At 39.5% G+C, this 17,444-nt stretch overlaps 1 protein-coding gene across 1 annotated transcript in view; it reads right to left on the bottom strand.

Annotated features, from left to right (window-relative positions):
• The window catches only part of LOC119423519 (disintegrin and metalloproteinase domain-containing protein 12), a 175,956-nt gene that overhangs the window by 155,933 nt on the left and 2,579 nt on the right, over positions 1 to 17,444 (bottom strand). The window lies entirely within an intron of this gene.

A 17,444-nucleotide genomic window follows, 5' to 3' on the forward strand; every position in this document is an offset into this window, starting at 1 on the left:
TTTTCCTCAGGATTTGCAAACAGCACAAAAGAGGGTATATTTTAAACAACACTGATAAATAATTCCTCCTTGCTATTAATCCCACACTCTGTGTTAATTAATAACATCAGAACACAAGCTGACAATTAAGCTGCCTCGTGTGTCACTTTTATACAATTGCAGAGTTTTTTATGTGTCAGGGCTTTAATGTCTCACAGCCCACAAAGAATGCTTTCTGATTGCATTTGTTTTGTCTTGCCTAACAATTATCCATGCTGACACTCTGGGCAAATGTCCACCTCCCTTTAAGAGGCCATCAGTATAATGGTGCCTCTCTTCTCAGCTATAAAGACAAGAGAACACCACTAAATAGTACTCCGAAACACCAGGCGATAGGAGCTGTTGTGTCAAATGAGGAGAGGATGTGTGGATAAGTTTTCTGGACATCTTTATGAACAGTGGGGACAGATTTATATGGGAAAGAAACTGCCAAAAGTTTTGTTGTTTTTTTCACATAGTCATTCTATCACTACAGTTGGCTCTGCAGTTGCTTGGTGGTCAGTGCCATGGTCTTGTAATCCTGAGGTTGTGGGTCCGAGCCCAGGTTGCATCAGGAAGGGCATCCGGATTAAAGCAATTGCCAAATCGTTCATGCGAGTTGGCTCGCTGAGGCGATCCGCTAAGAGGGAGTAGCCGAAACAAACTTATTCTATCAATCACTGCATTCAAAGGTACTCTTCGCAAATTATGAAATCAAACATAAAAACGTTATTCTGATCTGAAAGACAAAAATAACAGTGATCCCTCACCTATTGCAGGAGCTACTTTCCAGAGACCTCCACAGTAAGTGACAATCCGCGAAGTAGCGGCGTTATATTTATTGCATTATTTAGATAGGTTTAAGGCTTTATAAATCATTTCCACACTCCTACTAACATTTCCCACTTTCTGATAAACACTTAAAACACTTAAATACTTTGGTGTTGGCGATAAAGATGATGATGATGAGATGAATGTAAAGTACACACCATATTAAAAAAAGGGTTTAAAAATAAAGTGATACAGTGAAGCCGCAAGAAGTGAACCTCAAAATAGGGAAGGAAGACGGTACCTTCAAAAAATCCAAGTCCATTAGGGTATTTAAAATACTCAGCTCTGGGAAAATATTTAGAGAAAATAATAAAGAAACATTGGCACATTCTGGGCTCTGAGCTGGTGTTTTTAAAATGATAAACTTCCAAAAAATTCATTAAAAATGTTCATCAGATTTGATTTGATCTCCTTCAAAAACATCACTTTCTTAAAGCTTCCATTGAGAAATGATCAATGTGCTCAATACTGTATATTTCCGTACAAAGTACCAATTAATAATAATCCAATCACTGGAAGAGTTGTGAGAGTAAGTGGTACACTTAGGTGGTCAAACCAAAATGTTATATACCCTATGAGATGTCCATGTGGTTTAGAATAGAAAGGAAAAACTCAAGAATCAACACAACCCAGTGGCTGTAGATTTAAAAAATCATCCAGTTACCTCATTGAGATTTAGCGGAACTGAGCTTGTTAGATCAAACTAAACAAAACTGTTACTTCGAAGAATGAGTTTTTATATTTTTACACTGAAAACCTACACAAAGTTGTTGATCAAGAATGGAACATCGTGCAGTTCCTGTAAACTTTAGCTGTTAATATAAAAACCGTGTAGGTTTTCCCAGTCATTCCCATTTTATCAAGGAATTTTTACCAAATATTATGCTCATTTTTGGCACGACGTGTGATTGCAAAATATATTTGAGAGCAATTTACTCGAATGTGTGTAGTGGAATTTGTTTTTTTTAGAATTTGATCAACACTTCCTGGTTCTTACAACCTCATTAAAACAGACTTTATGGGTGTATTCTTTATAGAGAAACTGTTTGATCTGATGTAGATCTGGAAACATTGTCAAATAAATCAGTGCTGCGTAGGTGGAAACATTTTTCTTCATTCATAACTGCTCAAAACAATGAACGGTTGATTGGCACTCAAGTTGAATAAATCTCTATAGTTGAGGAACGGAAAGTTTTGAGCAAAATAAAAAAAAAAAAAGAGGGTTGCTGCTGTGATATCTTCTAACACTGGAGTTGTTTCCAGGATGCAGCATTGGGATTTGACACAGTTGCAGGGCATTGTTCCCCAGCACGCTTTTATCTCCTTACTGTTCTGACAGGGTGTTAACTGAGCATTTGAATGGCTCCAACACACTCGGCTCTGCTGTGTCGCCACTCATTTACGAGTATATTCACCCCAAAATCCATCCCCAAACAACTATGGAATATAAAGCTGTAAGCAGACTCACCCAAAGCAAACTTTTAACAGAAGCAGAATCTCTCTAAATTGTTCAAATCACGAGCAGACGCAGTGGCGAGCCTCTGGAGAGGGGACGATGCAAACAAAGTTTCTGGTGTAATCAGCTTCCTACAGTGGGAAGCTGTTTTTGTTGTTGTTGCATGGGTGTCTCAGAGAACAGCAGGGGTTTTAGTGTCATTTGGTTTACTGCAAACATCCTAAATCAAATGTTGGCTTGTTTTTGTGTGTGTGTTTCCCAGTGATGTGCCGTCAAGCATTTCCAAATAGCAGGGAAGCAAATGAAGTTTGAGGGTCAAGTCAGCTCATTTGGTTCATGAGTAGAATTAATGCCACGTTTTAAACTTTTCTCCATCTTAATTTAATTCATTTTTTGGTGCATGCAAACATAAAAATCCACCCAAGGGAAAACAGCTATTGTAGTTTATTATTGCTAACGGACTGAAGGTTTCTCCAAGCTCATGCTGCTTGTGTCCTCCTTCACATGACTCATCCAGCTAAATTGCTGAGTCTGCTTATAATCCAGAAATAATAACCCAGGTCAAGCGCAACAGCTCCCCAGCTGAGCTTTGCTCTGCTTATTCTCGTGAGGAAACCACTTCTATGGAGTTCATCACAGAGCCATTCCAGCTGATAGCGGGGAGCAAGAGGTGACCAGCTCAGCAGTCTTCACCCAGATCCAGCCTGATGATGAGAAGCAGGCTCCAGTGAGGACGGGGGCAGCATCACGCACACACCACTGAGAGCTGCGTTCTCGCCTCATTAGTCCCAGAAAACCACACCATCTGAGGGAAGCGACCGTGCTGAGTAAGGGAGCGCGAGATGAGCTATGAGAAAAGTACGAACGGATAAACAAATTTCGAGAGGAAAAACACGTTTTTGACAGAGAAAGGTCAGGTCCGCATTGTGGTCGAGCTGGTTTATGAAGCTAACGTGCACATAGACGGAATGGCCACAGTCACTTTTTCAATAAACCGATGATGAGATTCACAATCGTACAGCATTTGAGTTCTTAACTTCAAAGCCTGCAATTGAATAACTATTTTGTTAATGTGGTACGCTGTGTGGTTTAATTCCTGCTCCTAAATGGAATATTAGTGGAAACTTTCTAGATCATTTCTTTTCCACATGCTCAGTGGAGACATTTGGTATAGCTGGGAGACTGTATGAGCAGCGTGTAAAGTGGCTTTTGTTGCTAGAATGTTATAAAAGCAACTGGGAGCATTAAGGGAGCAGTAAAAGTGGCACCAGAACCCAACGCTTTATTTATATGTTCAATAATGGAGAGTGTAAACAGAGGTCTTAATAAAGCAAAGTTCTGGCCATAATCACCTCCCTTTATGCTCCACTGTACAAGGTGAGCTTGTTCGATTTATATGGTCCCAGTAAAGTCATTGCAAGGTAAAAGGACTGTACGGCTCTGTGTGTGGACACGAGGACCGAATGTATCTGCGTGTAGGTGAAAGAAACATGATACAGTTCAGACTGTAAGTGGGTTTTCACTTTGGGACATTGTTGGAAGGAAAACGGTGCCTGTTATCTACTTTTTATATGTACAACAAATGTTATTTTATAGCGCAGCAATATGAGTAAACAGCCGACACAGTACAGCTTGTGCAATAAAATATGTGCTCTATAAATATGACAATTTTTACATTTTTAGGGTATACTAAATATGACATTACAGCATAGGGCCCAAGGGTTGAACCTTGTGTTTTAGAACTAGAGTTGCATTAGGGCCCAAAAAATCTGACCCGACCTGACCCGGCCCCGGCCCGTAGCCATAATTTCCAAACCCCATCCGACCCGACGAATTAACAGTAATTACAGGTTCGAACCTGAGAAAACCCTGACGTTTTTAATTAAGCGTTGACTACTTATATAGTTATGAACGGTTGGAGGACACGCACGGCTAAGGGAGCAGAGGGGGTGTTTGTCCTTTCATGGCCGTCAAAGCGCATTAAATCCCTGATTCTGCCTGCATTCTGCATTATTCAGACACGGACCATGCTCTGACATGTCGAATATTTTGTGATCTCACCTGTTTGGGTCGTCGGCCACGTGCATCCACTGAGTGCAGCGGCTGAATGAATGGCCATTTGGGCTGATGGATCAATGGTAGTAGTACATCTGAAGCTTCAATTAACTTTTTTTTTTTTTTACCTCTTTCAAGCAGGTCAGCGCGTGGTAAAATGGCCATACCAGGTGATGGTATGGCTAGCCATGTTGCCATATAATTTGATCATCAGCTGCACGCGTCCGCTGACGCAATCAAAACCCCGACACCGATCCGGCCCGCACATTATTATGGCCCGGTCTGACCCTAATCCGGAACGGGCTGGGTCAGACTCTGGGTTCGGATTAGAAATTACAGCTCTAATTAGAAGATTAGGTACAACATGATGCATTTGTGTTTAAATGGGCAAAATGTTTGGTTAAAAACTCAAATATTTTAGACAATTTAATATGTAAGTAAAAATAGCTGAAATATCATATTGATAAAAATTGATAATTTACCTAGTTTTAAACTCATCTACCCTGAATTATCTATTGTCATTGTGGGTTCCCTTGTGATTAGTTAAGGTATTTATCTATAATTGTTTGGCAGCTGGTTTATTATTGTATTGTGGAAAACATGGCGGCCTAATAAGTCTTGTGGTTATTTAAATCTGGTCTTCGGTCTAACCTCTGTCCCCGACTCTTCCACCCGTAATTTTCTTGTAAAATAAGATATACACAAATAGTATCTGGATGTTACAAGTCTTATTTTCTTACCCTAAAACCGGGCTGTGTTTTTACCACTTTTGTTTTGTTTGCACAATAAAACACTTTAACATCTTCAAAGTTCATGCTCAGTAATCCAGGTAAAAAATCCACCAAAGTTAAGTCAGGTCTTCTGGACGTTTTTTTCCTTGTTGAAACGTTTCGTCCTTCATTCATCAGTCCAAGGAGCCACAACAAACTCCTATAAGTGGCTTACTCACATAGTGGGCCAACCAGTTTTATGATGATAAGATAGTTTCTGGAGTCTGCCCTCTCCCCCGTCGACTCCTCTCATAGCCAAGGATGGACGAAATGTTTCAAAAAAAAGAACCATCCAGAGGACCTGACTTAACTTTTTTGGACACTTTAATATCCTTAAGTCATGCACCCCACTGACCTGACAGGCTTTAACATTCTGTGGTCCTCGATTTGAACTTTTATTTAGATTTTTTTTAATATTAAGTTTTAACTTTTACAAATTAATTACACTTCTCCCTTTTGTTGTGGCCATTTGAGCAAGGTCCTGAAACTCGGGGACTCGTTCAGGATTTTTGAGCTTGTAGAGGAGACTGAACTGGACAAGTTTGTATTTTACTTGTAGTGTATTGTAAATTTGCTGTATTTGAATTCTCAGTGTGTGTGTATGTGTGTGTGTGTTTGGTTTATGGAAAGCCTTCCTTGTCTATTGAAGACTGAAGTTAGAACATCTTCTCTCACAGCCCATCTAGCTACTGTAGGTTGAAACAGTTTTGCTTGGTAAACTATCTGCACTAAATGAGGCAAAATAAAGTTTTCTGTTGGTATTTGCATCACAAATAATTTTTATGAGTGTTTCTAAATTAATCATTCTTGAGAGCCAAATAAATTTCAAACAAAAACAGATGACCTCCCTCATTTCTTTGCAGATCTTAAAAACGTCCTTTTTACAAATCCAGTCCACTTTTTCCTCTCAATATTTGCTTTTACCAAAACAAAAGCATTATTGAATCACAAGGTCTTTTTTTTTCGTGCCAGGGCTCAAACAGGACTCTCTTCTGGATGAGCAACCATGTATTAATGTTGCTCTTGATGAAGCCGTGCCCCCCACTTGCACGCTGCCCCTCTCTGAGATGGGATGCTCACGTCAATAAGGAGCACTCCAAACAATATTCACTCTCAGCCTGATGACTGGCACAGAAAAAACACACAAGGACACATTCCAAAGTCACTTTGACAGCAATTCAATATTAGATTTCATATGAGACTCAACACCTTTTGGCAGCATGGAGTCTTGTCTGACAAGTCAAAATCTCTAAATGGTGAAAACCCTCATGTGGACACTGCCAGGATTGGACAGTTTGCAATGTAACTCCAGCTCAAGCATTATAAAAACCATTGTAAGAATACAGAACCTAAGCTTGGACGGTACTTAAAACTTTACAAAATGAGAACAGAGCACTGAAATGGCTTAATAATTACTGCTTTGGCAGTAGATATGGAAAATGATTCCAAAAGACGAGATACATGAAGTATTAATTGCAAATTATAAAAAATAAAAACTGTATTTATGACTTTACAGTGGGTAAATTCTCATCCTCTTAATATAAATACGCAAATTAAAGCTTGTATTCAATTTTTTTACTTGAATATGCTTTGGAAAACAACTAAACTAATGATACTGAAAGAATCTTAGCAACATGTAGCTTTGGTAACTACAGACCCAAAATATGTTGTTTATTTTGCCCACTTTAAGTTCAAGTTCAATGATCTTTATTATCCCCAAGGGGCAATTTGTTTCACAGTCAGTAATCACACAAAACCTCCATACTAGACAAGACATTGATACATTAAAAAAACAATACATATAATCAACATTGTTCGTTGAGAAGCCTGATCGCTACAGGGATGAACGAGTCTGTTCGTTCTACATCTGGGCAGCAGATATCTGCCTCCAGATGGAAGCAACCTGAACGCACCATGGAGTGGGTGATCAGGATCTGCCAGAATCAGCCTGGCCTTGCTCACTGACCTCGCCTTGTCAGTGTGGTCAGTGGTAATACAGTAATCATGTCATATTTTGTAATCGTTTTGAAAATATTTGACTTAAAATGTATTTAAAAATTTGTCAAACCTAACTTTACACAATCATGCAAAGCCATTTTATACAGTATTAAAGATCAGGGTCTGGTTGAATGAAGGACTTGTAGATGAGTAAAAGTTGACTTGGAGCTTTAACTTAAAATACCTGAATATCAAACTAGTAGGAAAAAACAAAAACACATGTGGTGCACATGGGATTCATCAGAGCTGAGTAATGAATTTAATTTAGACAGCGTCAAGATGAATATGGCAAAAAGCGCAAAGAAAAAACAAAGTTTCTTGCTGCCATATGGAAAAGTGTTCTGTAAAAAACAGATCTGATAAAACAATCACATTTTCTGCATTAAGAATATGCGTCTGCAGTCTTTAATCAGAAGACTGAGCAGACTTGGGATGTGATCCAGAAAAAAAGCTTCAAAGCCAAAATGTACTTTAAACATTAGCTCGGGGGGGGGACACTTGGCTAATGTTTATGGCTATTGTTCATATAGTAATGGTCAATTGACAAGCATATCACAAGCTTAATTTATCCCTAATCAGAGCAGACAAATGATGTTACATCAAACAGAATGATGATTGGGAACAGGATGATAAATTAGGCTATGAAAAGAGTCATCGAGTAAACAATCTATCAAAAATGACCTTGAAAAGAAAAATCAAAGAACTTTAACTTTTATAGCTTTGTTTTTCTTTCTTCTTGCTATATGCCTGTAAACAGAACAAACATTAGTTTTTGTTTGTTTTGGGGGGGTTGGGGGGGTTGCTGCTACTGAACAAAAAAAGAACACAACACTTTTGTTTTTGCTCCCGTTATTTGTGAGCTGCACAATGACTGCTGGGTATGGGCACCAGTGACCCCCCATGACTCGAAAAGGAAGAAGCAGGTAAAGATGATGGATGGATGGATGGATGGATGGATGGATGGATGAACTCAATGTTCTAAGACTTGTTCAATGTACATAAGAGGCCATTTTCTTTCAAATTTTGTGTACACCTGTGTTAGTGGGCACCTGCTTTGCCGAGATAATCCATCCATCTCACGGGTGTGGCACATCAAGATGCTGATTAGACATGATTATTGCACAGTTGTGCCTTAGGCTGACCACAATAAAAGGCCACTATAAAATGTGCAGTTTACTTTTACTGTACTGTCCAGGGGGTCAGAAAACCAGTCAGGATCTGGTGTGACTACCATTTGCATCACAGTGCTACACATCTCCAGTTGAGCAGGTTGTTGATTGTGGCCTGAGGAATGTTGGTCCACTCCTCTTCAATGGTTGTGTGAAGTTGATGGATATTGTCAGGAACTGGAATACGCTGTTGTATATGTCGATTCCCAACCACACTCAATGGGTGACATGTCTTGTAATTATGCTGGCCATGCAAGAACTGGGATGTTTTCAGTTTCCAGAAATTATGTACAGATCCTTGCAACATGGAGCCATGTGGTATCATGCTTCATTTGGTGATGGTCATGGATGACTGGTACAACAATGGGTCTCAGGATCTCATCACGATATCTCTGTGCATTCAAAATGCCATCAATAAAATGAACCTGTGTTTGTTGACCTGCCCATACCATAACCCCACTGCCACCATGGGCCACTCGATTCACAATGTTCACATGAGCAAACCGCTCATCCACGCAACACCACACACGCGGTCTGCCATACGGTGAAAACCGGGAGTCATCCGTGAAGAGAAAACTTCTGCAACATGCCATACGCCATCGCAAGCGAGCATTTGCACACTTAAGGCAGTTATGACGAACTGCAGTCAGGTAAGACACCGATGAGGATGATGAGCATGCAGATGAGCTTCCCTGAGATGTTTTCTGACAGTTTTTGCTGAAATTCTTTGGTCATGCAAATCGATTGTTGCAGCAGCTGTCCACGTGGCAAGTCTCAAGACAACCTTGGAGGTGAAGATGCTGGATGTGGAGGTCCCGGGCTGGTGTGGTTACACGTGGCTTGCGGTATCAAGCTGATTGCTTTAGTCAACAAGCATATTCAAATAAGTACTTAATAAAATACCTGTCAATTTGCGGGAGGAGGTCGAGTTGAGACATCTGAGCTTAAAGACCATTAGGGAACTAGTGGAAATGGACGGTGTAGGTTGACATATATAAAAAGTGGCAAAAAACACAGTGAGGCACAAGAAAGAAGCCGAACACAGCAAAAATACACTAACAAGTCACCTCAAAAGATAAACAACATGAGGAAATACTAAACTAAAGCCATAAATATGTAAAACCAAAAATATAAAAAGAAAAAAGAAACCCAGAACCATGACTGAAATTTGAGGACCCACTTCTATTTTCTCTAATTCTTTTTTGTTATTATATTTTTTACCAACATTGACCACGTTATTGACTTGCTACAGTTCAGGTAGAGGAAAAATGACTGTTTGAATGAAAAGTGCCTGTTAGTTTTGAATCAACGCCATAAAATACATCTGACCCAGTTGGGCAGCATTGTAGAAACATCCTGAGGGTTGAATTAGAGACCTGCAGGTTAAACCTAATAAGGTAGCAGTGTGTCCAAAAAAAAAAACCCACAATAATAAGAGCTGTTAATGGTGGTATGTATTGGCAGGCATCTTTTTAGGAGCATATTTAGGTTGTAATTAAACTGTTTAATGCTGAGCTCCCTCTACTGGTAAATAGCTCTTTTGTGTCTCTATAGAGAACATAATTACTCTGTAGGAAATAGATGGTCCTGCTGTAAAGTTCCCCCTTGCTCAGCAGGAGATTAACGCTGTCTGGGAAACTGGTAGCATTATGCTCCTGGCTGACACCATTACGCCATCTCCCCCTCGCAGCGTGTGGTTGCTGCCTGCCATGAACCGTGCGTTCCTTATTGTACCAACGAAGGTCAGAGTCAGGAAGCCTCTGGAGCAGAGCTGTATGAAAGCTCATTATAAGGCTGCTCGGATGGATTTCATTTACAGCTCGTTGGAACGATGTCATGACGCATGGCTGCTGCTGCTCATTGAAAGCACCTCTGTAAAATCACACTGCGCCAAGACTAAAACGGTAAAGACTGATTGCAGAAACTGACACCGGTCTGGCTCAGTTCTTTTGGTAATCAATTGGATTTTCTTTAAAAGTTCAACCAAAATTTTAGACAGTTATCAGTTTTGTTTCTTTAAACTTGCTTTGAAACTTGCAGCGAGTAATGCAACGTTCTGTCTACAGCCAATTTGCTCCCATGTTTTAGTTCTAATCATTTCTGCACAAATACCACATGGAAGACACAAACTCAGTCAGTTTCTCTATTTTCTTAGTTACTAAGGTGACACTTTAGTCTTTGAAAAGAGACGGCGACAACATAATTGCCATTTTCAAAAGCACGCTTAAACAAGGTTTCTTTTGCGTACACAAATCCAGTGCTGATGCAAGTTCATGCTCAGCACAACTCGGTATCCATTTTTGTTATGTTGTCATGGTTACTTTAGGAAACAAGATGTCTTGTCATAAATAAAGACCAATTAAGGATTGTTCATTGCCAATAAAATACTTATCTGTTGAGACTCAATAATTGCCATCTTGCTGAAAAGTCAAAGACGCACTTCTTACAAAAGAGACCCGTTTTCATTTGACTATTGTAATTTAGAAGAAAAAAAATTTAACAACTTGCTAGAAAAAGTGCAAACTTATTTGCAAAGATTGTAAGCTCCAAGTTATTAAACTTTAATCTAAGAAGGAATTCATTGTTTTAGCATGTGCTAACAACCAAGCCAAAGTTTTAACGAGGACGATTTGGTCAAGGTTGCACTTGAAACTTTGGTGTTTAAGCCTTCAGTGTTCCGCTCGCTCTGCTTCACTTAAAAATACATCACAGGTTCGCCTTTGAAACAAGTCTTTGGCAGACACAGACAAAGCAACTGACAGCAGCGAGACCTTCGTTGGGGCCAATTTGTTAAGAGATTCAGGCAGGTACAAGGTGGTGACCTTTCATGTTAACTTGTGTGCCCATTAGGAACTATGTTACAGCATAAGGGAGTAAATCTGTGCAAAAGCTGAATGTGAGGAAGGAGAATGAACTCACCAGAAGCAGAAACGTAAAATACTGTTGATAAAGACTACAGGTTCATGAAAGTTTTCTGACACTTTCACAAAATAAATTGATTACATGGATATTAGAGTGTTTATTTTCTACATTCCACGTTTCCTTCTACAGTACAGTACTTGCACAACTGGGGAGACGTGGTAGTTTAAAGTTTATGCACATCAGCTAGAGCAGATTCATTGTTGGATGGACAAGCATGTGTACAACAAAGCAAAACCCCCAGAAGGTGCAATAGGTGTATATTTTACAGAACCTTAAACAACGTGTTGAAAGCAATATAGAAAATATTAAACTAAATAGTATTGTTTGTAAGCTTCCATTTCCTGCAAGGCTTCTTTTAGTGCCATTCTTGCTGTGAATTAGTTTGAAGTTTTTTATTAGACGCATTGAGCAGAGAACTGCAGTAAGTGTAGCGTGTCCACAAACCGATACTTGCTCATCCTAAACCCTACTACCAGTACTTATACTACTTCTACTATTTCTACTACTTCTACTACTACTACAGTAGGCTTCCCTTGTCCTGAGGTCGATTGGATCAGTGCTTTTGGTTTTCCACGTTGATGCTGGAGCAACACATCTTGTGGTTATAGAGTACTTGTACTTGGGAACGGAAACCCCTGTGACAGTGTCCACAAATAAAGGAGGTTGCTGGTCTTTGGGGTTGAATTTTGTTGCTTCTGGTTGTAGTAATCACAATTTCTTTGGTGTGATGCTTTTCAGGCACGTCATTAATCTGTTTATTGTAGAAAAACCAAAGCAACGTTGTCTGTGGCTCTATATCATGTTTTTTATAATCCACAGAGTGTGGATTAAAAAGGAGGAAAATCAATTTGATTTAACTACTCTGGATTACAGGAGTGCAACCAAGAAGTTTGGATTAAAACGCAAACAAAAAGTGAGCAACTGCACTTTTTTATAAGAGCGCTATTGATTCAGAGATAAAAATTACAAGACTTGTATGTATTTAAAGTAAACTACTGTAAATATGAAATATCTACAGTGATGTTTCTTTGGGTTGTAGCTCCCAATTATGGTTTTGCATCTCAGCATAATGCAAATGAAACAACTTTATGATGAAACATACTTCAAGTGTTCCAGAATTTAAACTTTTTGCAGTGTGGTAGCTGCTTTTGTGTATATAGATTAGTAACGAAGCAAAAATTGACTGACAGGAGATATTTTTCAAACAAAAGTACCGCATGCGGCACAACATGCGCCCGTCAACAAACTATTATACAGCACTCTATAGTAATGGCTCGGACAAACAAATACAATAGTCCCTCGTTTATCACGGGGGATCCATACCGTGAAGCCCCGCGATAAATGAAAAGCTGCGAAGTAGGAACAGTAGTACAAGTAGTAATTAGTAGTTTAGTTTATTATTTTTATATTAAGGCATTTTAAACCCTTCTCACACTCTTGCAATATTCTAAACAATGTTTCTAAACTCTATACACTCTAAAAGTGCACAGGATGTCATGACTTCCCTCTCTCTGCCTCCGCTGCTCTCAGCCACCTGCAAGCGGTCTCAGCCACGCCCACTTTTCCACTATGCGTGGGGAACAGCTGATCAGCTGCAGCAGGAAGCTTATCCTGCAGTGTGGGCTGCACAAAGGTGCAGCAGGTGCTGAATAATTAAAAATTTATTTTAAATAAAAATTCCATGCCGATCGTGCGGCTCATCCATCAATCAGCCAACTGTGTGTCATGTCCAATCTTATTTTGAAAAACCGCAATAGAGCGAGACTGCGAAGTAGCGAGAGACTACCTGTACCTTGCTTTAACTTTGAACTTAACTTGTGACCTTGACCTTGGAGCTGGGGTGATGAAAAGTGTATGTGACGCTCCAACTAGTGACGATCTTGGGAAGGGAAAGTTTACAGACATACAGTTGTACGGACGGACAGAGATTTTAATGTCCGCCTTTCAACAGGCAAACAAAAGAATGAAACAAAAATTGTAAATATGTCTCTTTACAAAAAAAAAATCTAGTTGTGTTGTTTTAGGAGCAAGGTTTGTATGTTGTGTCTTTCAGCTGTTATCAAGACAGCATCTCAAAGGATGTGGCATGGAAACAAGAGAGTAATAGCAGCCATGTGTAAAAGTCTGATTCTGTGTACAGTCTACATATGTGAACTATGATGTCATTGATTAGATCCATGCTGTACAGTGTGGCTCACATCAGTCTGCAGATAGAAAACAGCTACAGTATTCAGTGCTGCAAGCTGTGTTTAAACTTTAGGTGTCAAAGCAAAGCAGCTCATTCGAGCCAGTTTTCAGAAAAGTAAATTAAGTGTTTAAACTGCACATTAACGGTGAATTATAATTATATAATTACACCTGCTTTTGTTCTGCTGCTGTTTGGGGAAAAAAATAAATAAAGGGATATTTTCATTCTTGTGTTTGCAGAGGCAGTCCTACTTTCTTTAACATCTAACAAATCAAAATGTTATGTTAAACAACTGCAGTGTTAATAAAATATTCTAACATTGAACTAAATTTTTACAAATGTCTTGAAAATCTGTAAATTTAATTACAGGCCCATCGTTTCGTGAAAGAACGCCTATCACCCACTGCTTTTCATCTCAGGAATCTGGAATAAGATCATCTTATGATGGAGGTAGAGTAAAGTCGTTTTGGTCCGAATTTAAACTTTTTGTGAAATGTTACACAACACTTCAAAATGTTAGTGTTCACAGTGTGTGTTGTGAATGACTCTCAGCTACTACTACACCAAATCTTAGCTCAATATCTGAAGGAGTGGCTGAGTTAGTTATATTTTAGTTTATTTTTAAGATCAGTTGACTGTGGTGGCCGTCTTTATTTGGGTTGACACCAAAGAATAATCAATTGTAGATGTGCAGCTAATGATTACTTTCTGAAAGTTTTAATAAATGCAGCAGCCTTGTAATCCTGCGGCTGCCGGTTTGAGCCCATGTTGCCTCAGGAAGGGCATCCGGCAATAAGCAATTGCCAAATGTTGCATGCGAGTTCACTCGCTGTGGCAAAACCCTGCAGAAGGGAGCAGCAGAAAAAACTTACTATTAGGTGATTCATGAGATATTTTGCTACCAGACAAACAGTTGACTGCAAAAAGTAAATAATAATAATGTCAAAAACACTATCGCCCAATAGGCCTGTAGCTATAAATAATAAATCAATTAATCGCATGATAAATGAAAATTATTGACCTCATTTTCGTTTACCGGCTTTATCGTTTCTTCCAGTCTCTTTCTACTGAAGACACTGGATAAAAAGACTCAACTCCGGTGCTCTTCACTGACTCCTCCCTTTCTCTTTTCTCCTTAAAATCTGTTTTAACCATCCAAAATGGCGTTTTTGGATCCTTAAAATCAGCTAAGCTGAGAAGCTAAGCTACGAGCTAAGCTATCAGGCCGACCTCAGGAAAAAACCTCCGTCTTGTCCAAGCTCCAAAATTCATGGTTGAAACTCGTGCCTTCGTCTAAAAAGTTGTTTTTCTCTGCAAAAATAATTTGAGAACTTGTTTACTGATTTTTTAATTAAAATATTTGTGTGAAAAATGCTATGCTAAAGAGCTCAAAACAAACCGAACATCCACCATTTTGAGAACCGAAAAACAGGAACGAGAGACAGCCCATGTCACGTCAAGGGGCCTCCCTCCCATTTTTCTTAGAGACACGCAGCTCGCTCCCTCACTACCCATCCTTCTGTTCAAACAGTCTTATACTGCCATCGAGTGATCAATAAAAGGTACTACACACAAATATTAACCAACATTTTTTCTTAAATTTGACAATCACCCAGCAAAATTTGTTATCATGACAGGTCTATTGTCCACATTTCGGCAGCAGGTGATAAAACCTAGAAGTATTTGAAACCTTAACACATGCACCCTCAGGGCCGAGGTGGGGTAGGGCTAGGACAGCCAACTTGGGACCCGAAAGTCCCAGGTTCAACCCCCAGCCATTCCCGCATGTCATGGTGTCTCTGACCAAGACACCCAATCCCCAATTGCTCCCCGGACACCCAAATAGCTGCCCACTGCCCCACCTGGGTGCATCCCAGGTGTGATGGGTTAAATGCAGAGAACCAATGTCGCCATTGTATGGGAGCATACACTGATGGCAACACATAGCACTTTATTATTAAGTATACAACGAAATGTTTGGAAGTTGTTTTTTTTTTCAAGGTTTTTTAAGTTTCATGTATTGATTTTTTTTATTTGTGGGGCACAGATAGGGTAGTACGCATTCTAACCCAGACAGCTTTGTCAAGAAATATGTGATGCAGCCGAATGAAGCATCCTGAGCTAAACTATGACCCATCTGGGTGTGAAAACTCAAAGCCAGTATCGCGTTTCAGCTGGTGTGTTAAAACTTTACACGGGTGGGTCACATACGTCAAAAGGAGATTTGAAGAAATGAAAGCAACATGTAAAGTCACGCTACATAAGCTCAGTCCACCTATTTCCTCTTCTCCAATACAAGTATCCCCACACAGAACAGCAACTGGTTGATCAATCTGTCTTGATGCACAGGCGCACATTGACCAACCTCCTGGGTTTTTAATATCCTGAACAAGTCATCTGGAAAAAATGAATCCACTCAAAGTGAAAAGATATTAAACGCCTTTGACTTTGGATGAGTCACATCACGGTGATAATGTCTCTTTAGGGAGGGACGCTGCTGACTAAAGGAATGTTTTACAGCAGTCCAAAAATATATTCCCTGCTCAACTTTCATTTTTCTGAGGGTGCAACAGGCAAGTTGCATGCGACGCCCCGAGGCAGAGGCCGTCATGTTGGCTGAAGCACGGCAGCTGGCTAGAAAATACTGGCTGACACCAAGAGTGTCAACCGTAGAGGAAAATCATTCACGATGAAAAGATGATCTCAGGCTAAGAAACAAACAGGACTGACGGGGAGGAAAACCGACAAGAAAACTCAAGGAGCGGTTTCATGAAATATGTATATAAACATGACGTTTCGCAGAGCTGAGCGGCTCCGTCTCTTCAGCCTTGGAGAAAAGTGCAAAAAGCTGAAGACAAAGTGGTGAGGCGTAAAAAAAGAAGGAGTGCTAACGATTTAGATTTGTTCTGCTTCATGATGAAGTCAGAGTCACTAATTGTTTTGCTTCATCTAAAATCTTTTCATCTTTGTAGGCTTGTCACGACAACAAAATTTGCTGGGCGATTAATTGTCTCAGAAATTATTGCGATAAACGATAATATTGTTTGAAATTACTCAATAATTAGTCATTATTGTCAAACTAAAGAAGAAATGTTGGTTAATTTTGTGTGTAGTACTGTTTTTGACCACTGGACGGCAGTGTTTGAACCGAAGGATGGATAGTGAGGGAGCGAGCAGCTTGTTCTCTTTAAGAAAAATGGGAGGGAGGCTCTTTGATGTGACATGGGCTGTCTCTCTTCGGTTCTCAAAATGGCGGACGCTCGGTGTGGTTTGAGCTCTTTAGCATAGCATTTATCACACAAAGCTTTTAATAAAAAAATCAGTAAACAAGTTCTCAGGTTCTTTTTGCAGAGAAAAACATTTTAGATGAAGGCACGGGTTTCAACCGTGAATTGTGGAGCTTTGACAAGACGGAGTTTTTTTCCCCCGAGGTCGGCCTGTTAGCTCGTAACTTAGCTTTTTGGCTTAGCTGCTTTTAGCGATCCAAAAAACGCGATTTTGGACGGTTAAAACAGATTTTAAAGAGAAGGGGAGGGGTCAGTGAAGATCACCGGAGTTAAGAGAGAAAAGAGAGAGACATGAAGACATGAATGTCGATAAACGAAAATGAGGTTGATAATTTTCATTTATCATGCGATTAATTGATTTATTGTTTACCACGACAGGCCTACATCTTTGTAACATTTTCAAGTTTTCATGCACGTTCAAGTTTTTCTTCATTGGATTGTCAATAAATTAGTTTCATTTTTTAAACCTGTCTGCACATGTTTTTTTTATTAAAATACCAAGTTTTTGACATATTTCTCATAAAAAGACAGAAAATGTTGTATTAATGAAAAACATTTAGATTCCTTACTGAGTCTTTGCCTCAAGTCTTTTTGGGAATCTTCTCACAAGCTTTTGAATACTATTTCCTTGGAGGTTTCTCCCATCTTCTTTGCAAATAAGACAGGATGAGAACTATTGACGACGTTCTACTGGGTTTAAGTCCCAATTTGAGCTGGTTCAGTAGAGAGTTTGGGGAATTTTTCTGAAGT

Source organism: Nematolebias whitei, chromosome 17 (genome assembly GCF_014905685.2).
Source record: "Nematolebias whitei isolate Nwh7 chromosome 17, NemWhi1, whole genome shotgun sequence".
In the NCBI taxonomy this organism is placed as follows: Eukaryota; Metazoa; Chordata; class Actinopteri; order Cyprinodontiformes; family Rivulidae; genus Nematolebias; species Nematolebias whitei.